Source organism: Octodon degus, unplaced genomic scaffold (assembly GCF_000260255.1).
Source record: "Octodon degus isolate 3935 unplaced genomic scaffold, OctDeg1.0 scaffold00038, whole genome shotgun sequence".
Taxonomy (NCBI): domain Eukaryota; kingdom Metazoa; phylum Chordata; class Mammalia; order Rodentia; family Octodontidae; genus Octodon; species Octodon degus.
The window spans coordinates 15,849,879-15,864,431 of NW_004524614.1; the positions used below are offsets into that span (position 1 = coordinate 15,849,879).

General features: G+C 39.1%; 1 pseudogene; it reads right to left on the reverse strand.

The window, feature by feature from the left end:
* Nucleotides 1–8,717: 8,717 nt before the first annotated feature.
* Nucleotides 8,718–9,068, reverse strand: LOC101562438 (annotated as a pseudogene).
* Between the last annotated feature and the right edge of the window lie 5,485 nt (nucleotides 9,069–14,553).

Consider the following 14,553-nt stretch of genomic DNA (forward strand, 5'->3'; position numbering starts at 1 on the left):
GTTTCTCCTCTGTGATGTCCCCTGCCATGCCACCCAGCTTTGGAGCCAGCAGATTATGGACGAAAGTCTCTACAAACTGTGAGCCAAGTAAACCTTTTATACTTTAATTTTGAGTGTCAGATATTTTGTTTCAGCAATCAGAAAAGTAACTAAGACAATGGCCTTGTTTTGTTGCAGTCTGGTACACACCCTTAGCACTTGATGGGGGTCATAGGCACCAGCTGAACAGCTGCAGAGGTGTATAATACAAGAGAAGGTCACTTTGGCTAGGGTTTGGAGGGTAGTTCTAACTGTGGTTGATTTATGAATTCATTAAAGACTTAGGCAGACACAGGGGCCAGGAGTTTGATCCCCTGGCCTGCTGTGCAGGCCCCGTCCCCAGAGTGTGCTGAGACAGCTATTGAGACTGGGTATGGTGGCACGTGCCTGTAAACCCAGCATTTGGGAGGCTGTAAACAAGAGGATCACTATGAGTCTGATCTACACAGTGAGACCCTGTATACCCTGGCCTTAAAGTTATGTACCTATAATCCTAGCTAATTGGAAAGCTGAGGCAGGGAGATTGCAAGTTGAAATTTGGCCTGGACAATTCATTGAAAGTAAATTAATTTTTTGTTAAAGATGGTGATTTACCTCAATGGTTGTGTCTCCCTGAGTTAAATCCATATCACCATTAAAAATTACATACCAAAAAATAAACACGTTTTATGCTTGCTGTGGTTTGTGAGGTCCCCACAAAACCTCATGCAGTCATGAGGATGGTCTTCTATAGTTTCTGATTGATCAATGGTCTAGTGTAATGCTGGGATTAAGGGTGAGAGTGCTACCTCTGTCTTATGTGTAGTATACATATAGTATAAGGGACTAAAAGAGGCTTGCAAGGGCTGGCCAAGTAGTTTAGTGGATTAAAGTGCCTGCTTAGGCAGACGCAGGAGCCAGGAGTTCGATCTCTGGGCCTGCTATGCTGGGCCCCACCCTGGGGTGCACTGAGAGGGTGATTGAGACTGGGTGTGGTGGTGCATACCTGTAATCCCAGCACTTGGGAGGCAGTAAACAGGAGGATCATTAGGAGTCCGATCTACACAGTGAGACCCTGTACCCTCTCCTAAAAAGAAAAAGGACTAATAACATATGCCCTGTAGACCCTGTAGACCCTGTCCTAAAATACAAGAAATAATAAATAAATAAATAAACAAATAAATAAATAAATGAGGCTTGCTGTCTCCTCCTCTCTTGGTCCTCTTGGTATCTTCTGCTGCAATGAATGACTATGCCTCTGCCACACACTCTGCTTTCTGGACTGAAATCTTTATAAACTGTGAGCTAATAAAAGCTTTTCTCCCTTAGTTTGTGAGTGTTGGATATTTTATCTCAGCAGTGAAAAACTGATTAATACAGAATTTGGTACCAGAGAAGTGGGATGGGATTGTTGTTACTATACCTGAACATGTGGTTTAGAAGCCTTTGGGAATAGCTTGTGGGAAAAGTGAGGAATAATTCAGAGATGCCAGCTAAAAAATAGAGCTAGAGTGCCTCAGGCTGTTCTATATGATAGATTATGGTCAGAGCTCAAAAGACCAGAAAGTTAGCAAAGACCAGGCTCTGGAGTTTTCTGATGGGACGAAGGACTACACTGGTATTACTTCAGACTGTGTGTGCTATGGCTTGGCAAAAAGTTTGTCTGTATTTTGCTTGTATGCAGAGACTTTGTCTGAGACTAGGATTAAAGGCAGTAGATTAATTAATTTTGTAGAAGAAATTTCAAAGCAGTTTAATGTTGAGGGAGTGGCATGGATTTTTTTTTTTGGACTTTTATCCAAATTTATGTTGAGAATCAAGAGTAAAGAGCCCAGTAGAATGATTCAAATTGTTTTGAGTTTGACCAGAAAAAAAACAAAATGAAACAAAAAAAATACCTCCAATAAACCTGTGGACTGCAAAGACAGAACAGAAAAGATATTGGTTGCTGAGAACAAATAGGAAATGGAAAAGATGACCTGAGGCTGCAGGACTCCACGCTTTGCAGCCTCAAAATTGCAAAAAGGAAAGAGAGCACCACAGCACTCTGTTCTAGAATGGCGTGGCCTAGAGAATTTGTTCCTCAGAATTGGAGTCACACTGTTCAGCATTCTAGGCACTCCATCCCTACAGCCAAGAGAAAGGGAAGCCTAGCTACTGTTCCTACTTGCAGGAACATGGCATCATCCAAATGGTGCTGGTTTTAGGTGCATGTAACATGCAAGAGTTGTGGGTTCAGAAAAGTTTCTACTCAGATTTCAGAAGAAGGTCCAGGAGGCCAGGCACTGTGCCAGTGAGAGTATGAAGCAGTGAGTATGAAACCAAAAGTGCATTGAAGATCCCAGAAATTGGAAGATGCGAGGAATGTGGTTCCTCTGAGGAAAAGTGGGAGGAGGGAGCAGGTCTGGCCCAAGAAGCCATGGGAGCTACAAGTACCAGAAGTGCTATAGGGACAGAGGCCTTCAGCCCCTTGCGAGTTCACATCTTGCTACAAATTGCCTCAGATGCTACACGTGGAACTACAAAACTTAATGTTTACTTTGATGGATTTTGGACTTGTTTGGGCCCATTTCTTTGTGTTCCCATTTTTAACTTTTGGCATAGAAATGTCTATTTTGTGCAGTCAAATGTTGGAACTGTTTAGTTTTCTTTTTATTTGTACAAGGGTCACAGCTAAGAGTTGGCCTTACAGCTCAGAGGAGACTTTGGACTTGGGCTTTATTGAAACTATTAGAACTTTGAGAACTCTTAGAGATGGACTGAATGCTTTTTGCTTAAAAGAAGGTACATAAGTCTTTAGGGGCCGGGGGAAAATGTTATGGTTTGTGTCTGGATATTCTCACAAACCTCATGTAGTGGTGGGAGGCTGGGCTGAATCTAGATCTTGTGATTAATTTATGGTCTAATGATAGGGTTAAGGGTATGAATGTTGCACCTTCCCTAGGGCCAGTAACCTGCATACAATCTAAAGGGTGGGAAAAGGCTTGCTCTCCTTTCTCCTCCTCTTGCTTTTGTTGAAAACACCATGAATGTTTTTTTCCTCTGTCACACCATTCTGCCTTGGAGCCAGTCAACTAGGGATTAAAACCTCTACAAACCGTGAGCTAAGTAAACCTTTCCTCTTTTAATATCTGCCACATTGGGTGGCAGATATTTTGTGTCAGCAAATAAAAAAGTACCTAAGGCAATTATATATATATATATAATTTCATATATATATTTCATATATATGTTTATATATATTATTTCATAATGCCAAAACTACATTATAAAACATAAGAGAATGAACAATCAGTGAATAAGATGACAAAAATTAAGTGAAATGCAGCTGTCTGGAGTTACTAAGGAAATTTATAAAAATATGTGTCATCTAGAGTAAAACTAATAGGAAATAGACATGATGAAGAAATACAACAGAAGTGTACCTGATGTTATAGTCTAGACTTGAATCACCCTCCCAAGTCTGACATGTTCATAGCTGATCTTTTGGAGAGTGATTCAATCACAAGGGCACTGTATGCATAGTGGTTTAATCCATTGGTGCGATATAATTGGATGATATTGTTTGCAGATAATATCTGCAATATCTGATCCCTAGACACTCTTATGGGTTGTACTATATTCCTATCTCTATCCCTATCCCTAACTCTATCTCTGACTTTGTTTTTCCTTTCTGGATGCAATGAGGTGAACAGCTTTCTTCTGCCATGTCTTTTCATGATGTTTTTCCCTCATCACAAACCCACAAGTCGGGGCTGGTGAGATGGCTCAGTGGTCTAAAGCACCTATTTGAATAAGCTTAGCAAAGCAAAGGGACCACAGTTCAATCCCCCAGCACCACATGCCAGCCAGCCCCGCCCCCTGGTGGGCTGAGCTGGCCACACACACGCATAAATAAATAAAAATTAAAAAAAAAAAAAACCCACAAGTCATGTCTTCACTTGATCATAGAATGAAACCTCTGAAATCATGAACCAAAAACAATCTTTCCTCCTTGAAATTATTTTTCCGAGGTATCTGGTCACGTTGATATATAGAATAGGGATGAAAACTTCAATGGATAATTAGACCTACACATTGAAGACATGAGTTTGAAAAATCATAGAGATATCCTTAATGCCCAAAAAGAAGAACCTCTGAACACTAGGTTCGTTGTACTTAATTAATAACTTTAGTCATTTTTCCAAGATCACATTATGTTTAAATTTATAAACAGAGAGAGGAAGAAAAAAAAGAGCACTAAGGTATTTCCCAAGAGATAAGACTCTAAGGATAGAGTTAGAATGCAAATACTAACTTCTCTAGAACATTGCCCTTCCTTGCTGCCCTTCAGATAAACTCTATAATGAACATTTCACATGAGTTTTTAATTATAGCAATATTGTGCATATTTGAGGCAAGTATATGTCTACAAACTATTTCATAATGAGCACATTTTGTGATATTATAATTGCATGCTTGTACTCCTATGTTTGCATTCATTCCTAAGGTATCTTTTTGCTGTTAGGGATGTAAGAATAAAATGTTATATAATATATGGTGCATATTGTACCTAAATTTAAGTTAAACCACTTTCTGGAAATATTTTAATTCATTAGTAAAGCTTTCCATCCCTGGAAATTAAACCACACATTCCCTATAAATGAAATTCTCAAGCACTAGAAATAAAGAGTTGGCTCCTACTGTCCTTGAGGGAAATTCTTACTTGATCTAAAAATAAAAGAAAAACTCCAACAGAGACTGGAAGTTCTATATATTTAGAGTTCTAACTAACTGAGAATGTCTTTGAGGATCACCCATCTGGAATGAATTCCAGGTGATTGTTATGCAGAGTGGAGATTTACAACATAAAGTGAAAGCCATACACAAAAGTTAGCATTCTTAAATAGTTTAATCTGAAGCTGTTCACCATGCACCATTCAAATGAGATTATAGTTATCTTCCAAACCAGTAAATCAAAAGCAATCTAGATATACAGTGATATCAATCAAAATCCTGCCAGATTTTTGTTGCATTATTTTCTATTATAAATTAAATGATTTTAAAAAATTAACAGTTTGGCACAATAGTCAGAAAGTATTTAAAAGCTTTTTTTTAATAAAGAGGCTTATTAGGCACAATTTAAATTATACACTTAAGGAAAATAGAATGTAGGCCCTCAAAAGAGGTTTGCTATAGTCTGGGGGTGGGGACACCTACGTGTTTGGGGAGTGGAAACCTGTGGAGTTAGTGAATCTGTAGAAAGTTTGTGCTTGTTTTACAGATGAAAAGTGATGGCCACCCACAGGCATAAAGATAATGGCTCATTTTGCACTTGAAAGGATCTCATTGTTTTATTTTCACCAGCAATAACAGTAGGTCTCCAATATCCCATTAAATTCTTTCAGTTATCTTAACATTCCAGAAAATTCAGTAGTCGACATTGCAATCTTCCTCTTTCTTAATGGATTACATATTTATTACTGTTCTTGTCACAGTTAATGACAGTACATTGATCATCTGTGTCATCTAGATTAGATAATGTTTTGATTCACCTTTCTTTTCTTCATTTAACTGAACATGAGGGAGGAAATGTTTGAGTAACTTGCCCGAAATATTTAGTAATATATTGAGCAACTTTGCCTGATTTGCCTGCCCAGCTTTACATGGTTTGTTTCTTTTTCTCCTGCATCATTTCATGTACTTCCCCCCCAAAAGCACGTAATGGAAAAGGATGACTTTCGCAAACTAATGTAGCCCTGCAGAGTTTCTTTAATATTTAAGTACAGTGGCTGCAGTGTATTTAACATATTTCTCAGATCAATCACACTGTGAAAAAGAAATTCTCAGAGTTTTCTCGAAAATAACAGGCTTCTACTGACTATTGTTCCCTCGCCCAACCAACTCTGTTGAAACCATAAAAATAAATTAGTAAATGCTTTAAGATGAATAACTGAAGTAAATACTGTAATAAATCCCTTCAGAGAGAGGAGGCAATTGTGGGTGGATTTGATGAAAAAAAGCAACATCAGAAACAATCCTGCGTATCTTCTAGTTTTGCTCTTTCTTTGCCACATTAACCTGCCTGTTGTCAGAATGAGGCAGCAAAGCTGCCGTTCCAACTCGGTACCACAGCGGTAACATTCAAACAATCTTCTGAAACCAAATGAGAAGAGTAGCTAAGAGTTGCTGGTGAACTGAAGGCTCTATCTCTTCCCCTTTATTATGGTTCAGATCTAAAGTGCACTCCTACCAAGTGTTTAGAAGGTGATTGGATCCTAGAGGGTGCTGTGTTCACCCAGGGAGTTGCCATGTGTAGGTTTAGTACCTGACCTGGAAGGTGTGTGCACCCTTGTCCAGGCCCTGCCCTTCCCTCTGCTTCCTGGCTGCTGTGAGGTGAGCCGCTACACTCTGCCATGCCTTTTTGCATGGTACCATCTCTGACTTGGAGCCAGCTGGTCCTTTCCTGAAACCATGAACCAATGTAAGCCTTTGCTCCTTTTTTTAAACATTTTTTTTATTTTTTTTCATAATTTTATTGATAAACAGATAGCAATGAGACAGTTTCAAATCAAATTGCTAGGACAGTTTCAATAACTAACACACTGCATACATTCTTCTTAGTGGTTAGTTGCTGTATAAGATGTGGACTTAAGATCCTATTTACAAACACCATTAGAACAAATCATTCTATTCATTAAGAGAATGTAACTATATATCTATCCCAACCACTCTGAATACACAGATACAAAATGGACATTCATCTGTATGCTCCTTTTTTTCTAAGTTCCGTTATTTGAATATTATAGATGTGTAAACTCAGCAAAATATTCTAAAAGAGTCCAGTAGCCCATAATAGCATTGGGTCTTCTGCTTGACTGGCAGTGTCAGAAATTATTGACCTGAGTTCCCCACAGCTCAACATAACAACATGGCTTTACTTCCTAATACTGCTCCTTTAAATTATAAGTGTCAGGTGTTATGTCCCAGAGAAGGAAAGTGACTAAGATACCCCCCTCATGCTCTGAGGAATACTAAATGGAAGTCAAGGCAGCAAAGTTCATCATGAATCTCCAGAAGCCCCAAAGAGCCAAAACAATTGTGACAAAGAGCATCGGTCTCCATCTCATAATTTCTGATTTCAAAACATTCTAGAAAGTAGCAGCAATTAAAATAGGGTGGTACTGACATTAAGGCAGACAGATAGACCAGTGGGATGGAATGAGAACTTGGAAATAAAGTTTCGTGAGGGTTCCAATGTGCTGAGACAGAGATACCAAATACATGATAGGGAATTAACATCCTTTTTGATAAATTAGGTGAAAACAATATGGCCACATGCAAAAAATAAATAAAAAATTGGACTCCTACTTTAATGGGATATGGTATAAAGGAATGAATAGTCTGTTTCATAAATGACTACATAATAGATAATTATGGATGAATGGTCTCTTTGATGCATGATGAAATTTGACTCTTACATTATATGGTTATGCACAAATGAACTCATTTTATGGTTTATGTCTAGATGTACCCCCTCATGCAGTACCATAGATGGTACATAGATGTACCAAAGCCTCATGCAGTTATAGGTGGGGCTTTTTCTTTCTTTTTTTATGTCTTTGGTATAAGATCTCACTACACAGCAAAGACTCGTAGTGATCCTCCTGTTTTCAGCCTCCCCAGCACTAGGATTACAGGCATGTGCCACCAGGCCTGGTTTTGGTGGCCAGCTCAGCGGGGCCAGCAAGGTGTATGGTAGGCGGGGCTTTTTGAAGGTGACTGGACCTAGAATGTGTGATGCTTAGAGTAAAGCTGTATGCTTAGTCCACTGGTTGGCTCGGCATATTTCTGGGTGTGGATAATAGGAAGGCCCACCCTGAGCGTGAACTCTGCCTTCTTGCAGGAAGGTAGCCTGAGCAAAGTGTAAAGCTCAAAAAGAGGACTCGTGCTGTCACTTGCTGCATTTGCTGCCTTCTTCCTGCAATGAACCATTCCTCCTGTGTGAGGCCCTTCCACCATGCCACCCTACCTTGGAGGTAGCTTATTGTGGATGGAAACCTCTAACAAGCTATGAGTCAAAATCAACCTTTCCTCCTTTAATTATGGATGATAGGCATTCTGTGTACAACATAAAAGTAACTAAGACAGTGTCCATGACATAAGACTTAAAATTATAAAACTCCTAGAAGAAAATGTTACAGTTTAGAACTAAAATGTTCCATAAAGCTCTCATGTGTTCAAAGATAAGGCTTTCACGAGGCAATTTGATCATGAGGGCTCTAATGTCATCAAATGGGTTAGTCCATTGAAAAAGTCATAATTTGTGGTTTATTAGGAAGTTATATTTTTACAGAAGATAACACAAGACTGTTTAGTGACTTGCTCAAGCCTACCACACTTGGAGGGCAAGAGCTCAATCCAGACCTTGTCTGCCTGGCCCCAGAACTGGAGATTCTCAAGCTATACTGCCACACTTCAACTCTCCCTGTCCTCTGTTAATCTGTGTGTGAAAGTAGAAACGGGAGCCAGAGTATTGCCTTCGTTGACCTCCCCTGGGACTCAGCCCTTTGGGTAACTCAATTCTTTGCTGCTTTGCATAAGTACACAAACTATGGCAAACTCTTCAAGAATGTTGATTTTTGGGGCTACAAATAAAATTTATTTATTTATTTATTTATTAGCCTTTGCATCTTTTATTACTGCAACAGTTTCATGTTTTATTTAGCCTTCTGACTCTGTGCTTGTGCCTTCAACACTTTCACCACGATCTTCTGCTCTTCAATAAGGAAAGCGCGCTTGATCCTGTCATGGACACACTTGGCACACATGGGGTCCCTATAAGCCCTGCTGATGTGCTTCATCTTAGATAATCTCATAAGAACTTTAGGCCGCATAGCTAGAACCCCTCGAAGTCTGCCCAGGCACACACCACATGTAGATTTGGGGGCCTTCTCAACCTTCTTGGTATAGAGGTAAACAATCCTATTCCCTGGGGTTTGGGACAGTCTAGTTTTGTTGGAGGCAGTGTTGTAGGAAAGCCTATGATGGTACGTCAGGCGCTGGCCCATTGTGAAAGCCTAAACTCCAGACACCATACCGGAAGAGGGAAAAGGCTACAAATAAAATTTAGCAAGAAGGTGAATTCACAGTTATGGCATCCCGTGAATGACAAGAACTGACTGTATGCAGACCACAAATGCACATGTGCATTCATACACAGTCACATATAGCTTTGGCAGGTGGGGAAGAGGAACTGGCAGGATGGCACTGAGCCGCGGTTTCCGAACTTTATTCATTATTACTTTAAATTGGACCCCAGTGAGAGTCGCTCATTATTTTAAGGTCTCTGCTTTATGTCACGATTGCATATTATAGATAGTCAGTTGACTTTTTTATGGGTCAAAATAAATGGCTTGGGTAACAAAGCTACAAAATCTGGGTCATATGAACATCTAGTCATTTACTCATTCATGCCATAGACTTTTGTATTAAGCAAATGTTGCTAGATTTCATCAGTCATATTTACATCAGCAGAATGACCAGGCATAATGAGTTTCATCAGCTATCATATTTTTTGCTTTTCTCATTTCTATATTTGAGGTCATCAGAAGTTTGTAATAACGTGACTTGAGCTATTTCCATAGCTCAGTTTGAGAGATGAAGTAATGACATTTGGCAGAAACATTAAAGCTATACAAACTTCATGCCACTGTTAACAATCAGAATATTATTCCAGATACCTTGGACTTACCAAACAACTGGAAGAGCTCAAGAGGTCACAAAATGGAAGGAGGTAATAATTTCTGAAGGTGGAAAATCATTTTGGTATAAGATCTATTGTCTTCTTTTTTCCTTCTGCATTCATGCATTTGAGAAACAAAATTATTCTGAGGAAGGTCTTAGTAAGGTTTGAATCTTTCTAGATTATTCTGACTAAATTGTTTTATAGTATAAATAATATAACCATTACATTACCAAATTTTAGCAACTTTTTTTCAACCTAATGTGTTTAGATTTTAAGTAAAAATTTTATGAATTTTATCTAGTAGTAAATATGTATTTTAAAAACTGATGTTTAGCCGGCCAAATAGCTCAATGGATTAAAGTGCCTGCAAGCAGGTGCAGGGGCTGGGGGTTCGATCCCTGGGCCTGCCATGCCCGCCCTGCCTCTGGGGCACCCTGAGATGGCAATTGAGGCTGGGTTTGGTGCTGTGTTCTCAGCATTTGGGAGGCTTTAAACAGGAGAATCACTCTGGGTTCAATCCAGTAGTGAGACCCTGAACACCCTGTAGACCCTTCCCGAAAATACAGAAAAAACAAAAACAAAAATCTGATGTTTAAATTTAGTTTCTGCAATAAACTTACACATTTTAGATTTAAAAATATGAAATATTGACTTAATGTTTGTTTATGAAACCTGTGTAGTTAAAGTACAGATATTTTAATAACACCAGATTTACTATCGTGCTTAAGTAATGTAATTTTCATTTGAGTAGGAACGCTTAGCTGGAGCTGTTGTGTACTCTTGACTCTAGAGCTTACTCTTTACATAAAAATTGCCATATTAAACTCTCTGAAAATATTCCTTCACAAATTACTTATGAAGTGCTATAGTTTTGAAGAAAGAATGGACTTTAGAATAAGTAAATGACTTTGTTGGCTTGTAGTTTTTTGAAAAACAATTTTTTAAAAAATGTATTTGGTACAGGGTCTCACTATGCAGCTCAGACTCAAAGGGATCCTGCTGTTTTCAGCCTCCCCAGTGCTGGGATTGCAGATGTGAGCCACCATGCTGGGTCTTGGTGGTCAGTTCAGCTCCTGTGTGGCATGTGGTGATGTGGCTCGAACCTAGTCCTTGTGCTTACCTAAGCAGGCGTTTAGTCTGCTCAGCTATCTTGCAGGACCTTGGCTTGTAGTTTAAATCAAACATTTCCTTCTGAATATATAAAGAAAAATGATGTTTTTATTTTATTAAAGTATTTATTTATTTATTTATTTATTTATTTATTTGGTACATGGTCTCACTATGTGGCTTGGACTACTAGTGATCATCCTGTCTCAGCCTCCCCAGTGCTGGGATTGTAGGTGTGTGCCAGCACACTTGGCCTAGAGAAGTGACATTTTTAAGACTTGCAAGTTGAGTTGACAATTTATTTTGAGCCAGACAAATCAAGCTATGTAGCCTCTGAAACTGAGCTAAAGTAAACCTTTTCTTCTTTAAGTTATAAAGGTCAGATTCTATTCCTGCAACACAAAATCTGATTAATAGCACTCAATAGATGCTGTGTCTTGTTTGCCTTTGAAGATCTCTGCTTTGCTGGAGGTAGAGGGAAGATGCCAAACCATAACACCGAAACTTCATATAGACATAATATCTATGAACATATGAACTGTATTCAATAGGGGTCCAGTTATATCAAAAGACTTACTTTCTTCATGGTACTGCATCAGATAGAGTGCCTAAGCCTGCTCCAATCAGAAGTGGCCAGTACATTAGATCCTACTGGATAACCATGACTTGTTAGTACTCAATATGTGGGCATGTTAATATGAGAGACAGAATGAGAGAGAGAGAGAGAAAGAGAGAGAGAGAGACAGAGAGAGAGACAGAGAGAGACAGAGACAGAGAGAGACAGAGAGAGACAGAGACAGAGACACACAGAGAGAGGAGAGAGAGACAGAGAGAGAGGAGAGAGACAGAGAGACAGAGAGAAACAGAGAGACAGAGACAGAAAGAGAGAGGGAGGGAGGGAAAGAGAGAGAGTGCACTGTTCTGTGTTTTGAGCATAAATGCTAGGCTGACAACACAGCAGCTCATCATTATCATATTTTAATAAAATCTTGGGTCTCTGGTACCTCCTTATCAATTCCCACTTAGGTAGATTGCCTACAATGAAATCCTTAGTGATAACTACTCAAATTATTTAAATACATGATATGTTTTAGGAGAATTAAAGAATTTATATTAAGAGTATTGTGGCTTGTGTTCAGATGCACCCCAAAGCCTCATGCAGTCATAGGTGAGGCTTCATGTAGGTGGCCGGATCTAGGGTGTGCGATGCTAGAAACAAGGATGTGCTGCAGTGCAGTAAGGGCTCATGTGCAGAGGTGAGATTAAGGTGTGAGGGCTGCCTGTGCAAAGGCTGGGTGTCCTGGGCAGGATGTATAAGGGTGGAAAGCAAGTCACTCCTGTTTGCTTGCTTTTTTGCTATTTTGCTGCTTTGATGCCTTCTAGCTGCCATTAATTATTTCTCCTCTACCATGCCACTGTACCTTGGAGCAGCTTCTACAGAAACCTCTACAACTGTGAGCTACGATGAACCTTTCTTCCTTTATCCCTGACTGTTGGGTATTTTGTCTCAGCAATAAGAAAGGTAACTAAGACAAGGAGCCTTATAATAAGCAGACTCATTTTTAGTTATAAGAAAAAGTACTTGTTCTTAAAAGAACCAGACATCATCCCACTCTTTCTATTCCAGACTGTACAGGAAATTCCTCATCATCAAATCTTTAAAATCCACTCTTAGACTTTACTCATATTTTGAAGTTTTTGTCATCTCTTAGTTTTTAAATAGCAGGCATCTCCTGTATAAAACCACATGTTTTTATTGGAACAATGAGCTGAAGTAGAAATTAATTTCAACCTGTGGTTCTATGCTATCTTACAAAACCACTGGAAATAAGTCTTTTATTTAATGACATGAATCTAAAATAATACAGAAAATCCTTCTAAGAGTCAATAGTACCCTTAAGCTTCGCTATGGTATGAGGTTCAGTTAAATGATTGATATATTTAGGTTTTCACCTCAAAGTTAACAGTAACTGTTAGGGACGGCCAAATAGCTCAGCAGATTAAAGCACCTATAAGCAGCCATAGGGACTCGGGATTCAATCCCCGGACCTGCCATGCTGGCTCTGCCCCTGGGGTGAGCTGAAATGGCAATTGAGACTGGGCATGTAATCCCAGCTCTTGGGAGGCTGTAAACAGAAGACTCACTATGAATCCAATCTAGTAGTGAGACCCCAAACACCCTGTAGACTCTTCCCTAAAATACAGAAAAAGAAAACCCTGTAACTGTTGACACATGCCCTTTATTTCAGAATATTGCTAATTTTTTTGTCATTTAAAATGTGTAAACAAAAAAATAAAATAATAAAATGTGTAAACATTTGTTTACTATTATCTTTTCATTTTTGAGCAGTTCTAGACATGTGATGAGCACTCAATATTCTTGAACAAATCCATAAAGATATATTGCATAACAGTTTAGGTGGCTCATCATCTACTTTGAGTTGGGAGCCATCTAAGAGATTTGTAAAGCACACTTCTGGGTGCTTCTGGGTGGGTCACAGACCCCATGAACTTGGGGAACACATATAGTCCTCCCACTTTGGCAACAGTCTTCTGCCACAGTCCTTTTGCCTTACAGTCAGGCAATTATGGACTCCCCTAAAACCCAAATAAACTTTTCTGCCTTTAGATTGTGGCAATTATTAGGTCTGATGGGAAAGCTAACTAATATATACAAGCAGGCATGGGGCCAGGGGTTCAATCCCTGGGTTTGTCGTGTGGGCCCTGCCCTTGGGCTGTGCTGTGATAGCAACTGAGACTGGGCATGGTGGTACGTGTCTATAATCCCAGCTTTGGGAGGCTGTAAATGCGAGGATCACTACAAGTCCAATCTAGTAGTAAGAAGCTGAACACCCTGTAGGCCCTTCCCTAAAATACAAAAAAACAAACAAACAAAACCCCCCAAAAACCACCATTAGAAACAGTGACACTGTGAGAATTCTGTACCTTCTATTAGCTGTCATTTCCTCTTTAGTTTTGCCAGCATAGAAGGAGTCTGTAGTCTTACCGGGAGAAAGTTCATATGGACTCAACATTGAGAGATCTGAGGTTTCATGTGAGAGAATCCTCCTTGATCCTACTGTCTTAGTCTTCTCACCAAATGAAAGCAACCGAATATAGGAGACCGGTTCATATCACATTAAGCAGCAGAACTATTCAGCTGAGTAATCCCAGTCCAAATTCTTATCCTATAGGATTAGGAGAAATACTAAATTGTTACTTTAATCCAGTAAGCTTTGGGCTGTTTATGAGATAGGTATCTGAAATAAAGTTCTTTAAAGTTATATGCCAAAAACCACATAGTGATTTATCATGAGAAGTAGTTTTTAATGATTCATTAGCTAACAAATGAATCAGATCCTTTAAGTTTGGGAAAAGTAAAGGATTAGAAACCACTAGTTTTGTAAAAAGTTTTACTTTCAGTTGTTAATGTAATTTTATTTATTTATTTATTCTTTTTCTTTTTTTTGTTTGTACTGGGGATTGAACTTGAGACCTTGTGCTTGCCAGGTGCTTACGCCACTGAGCTATTGCCCCAGTTATGCCATTTCTTTTCTCTCACCAAGATTTTGAGTTTTGCCCTTGTCTGGTAATGATATATTTTGAAATATATATTAGAGCAATAAGACTACATATTTTTCTCTGTTCCTTTTTCTCAAAATTCTTTGTAGGAGGTGGTAGAATCTACAGTTTGACATTCT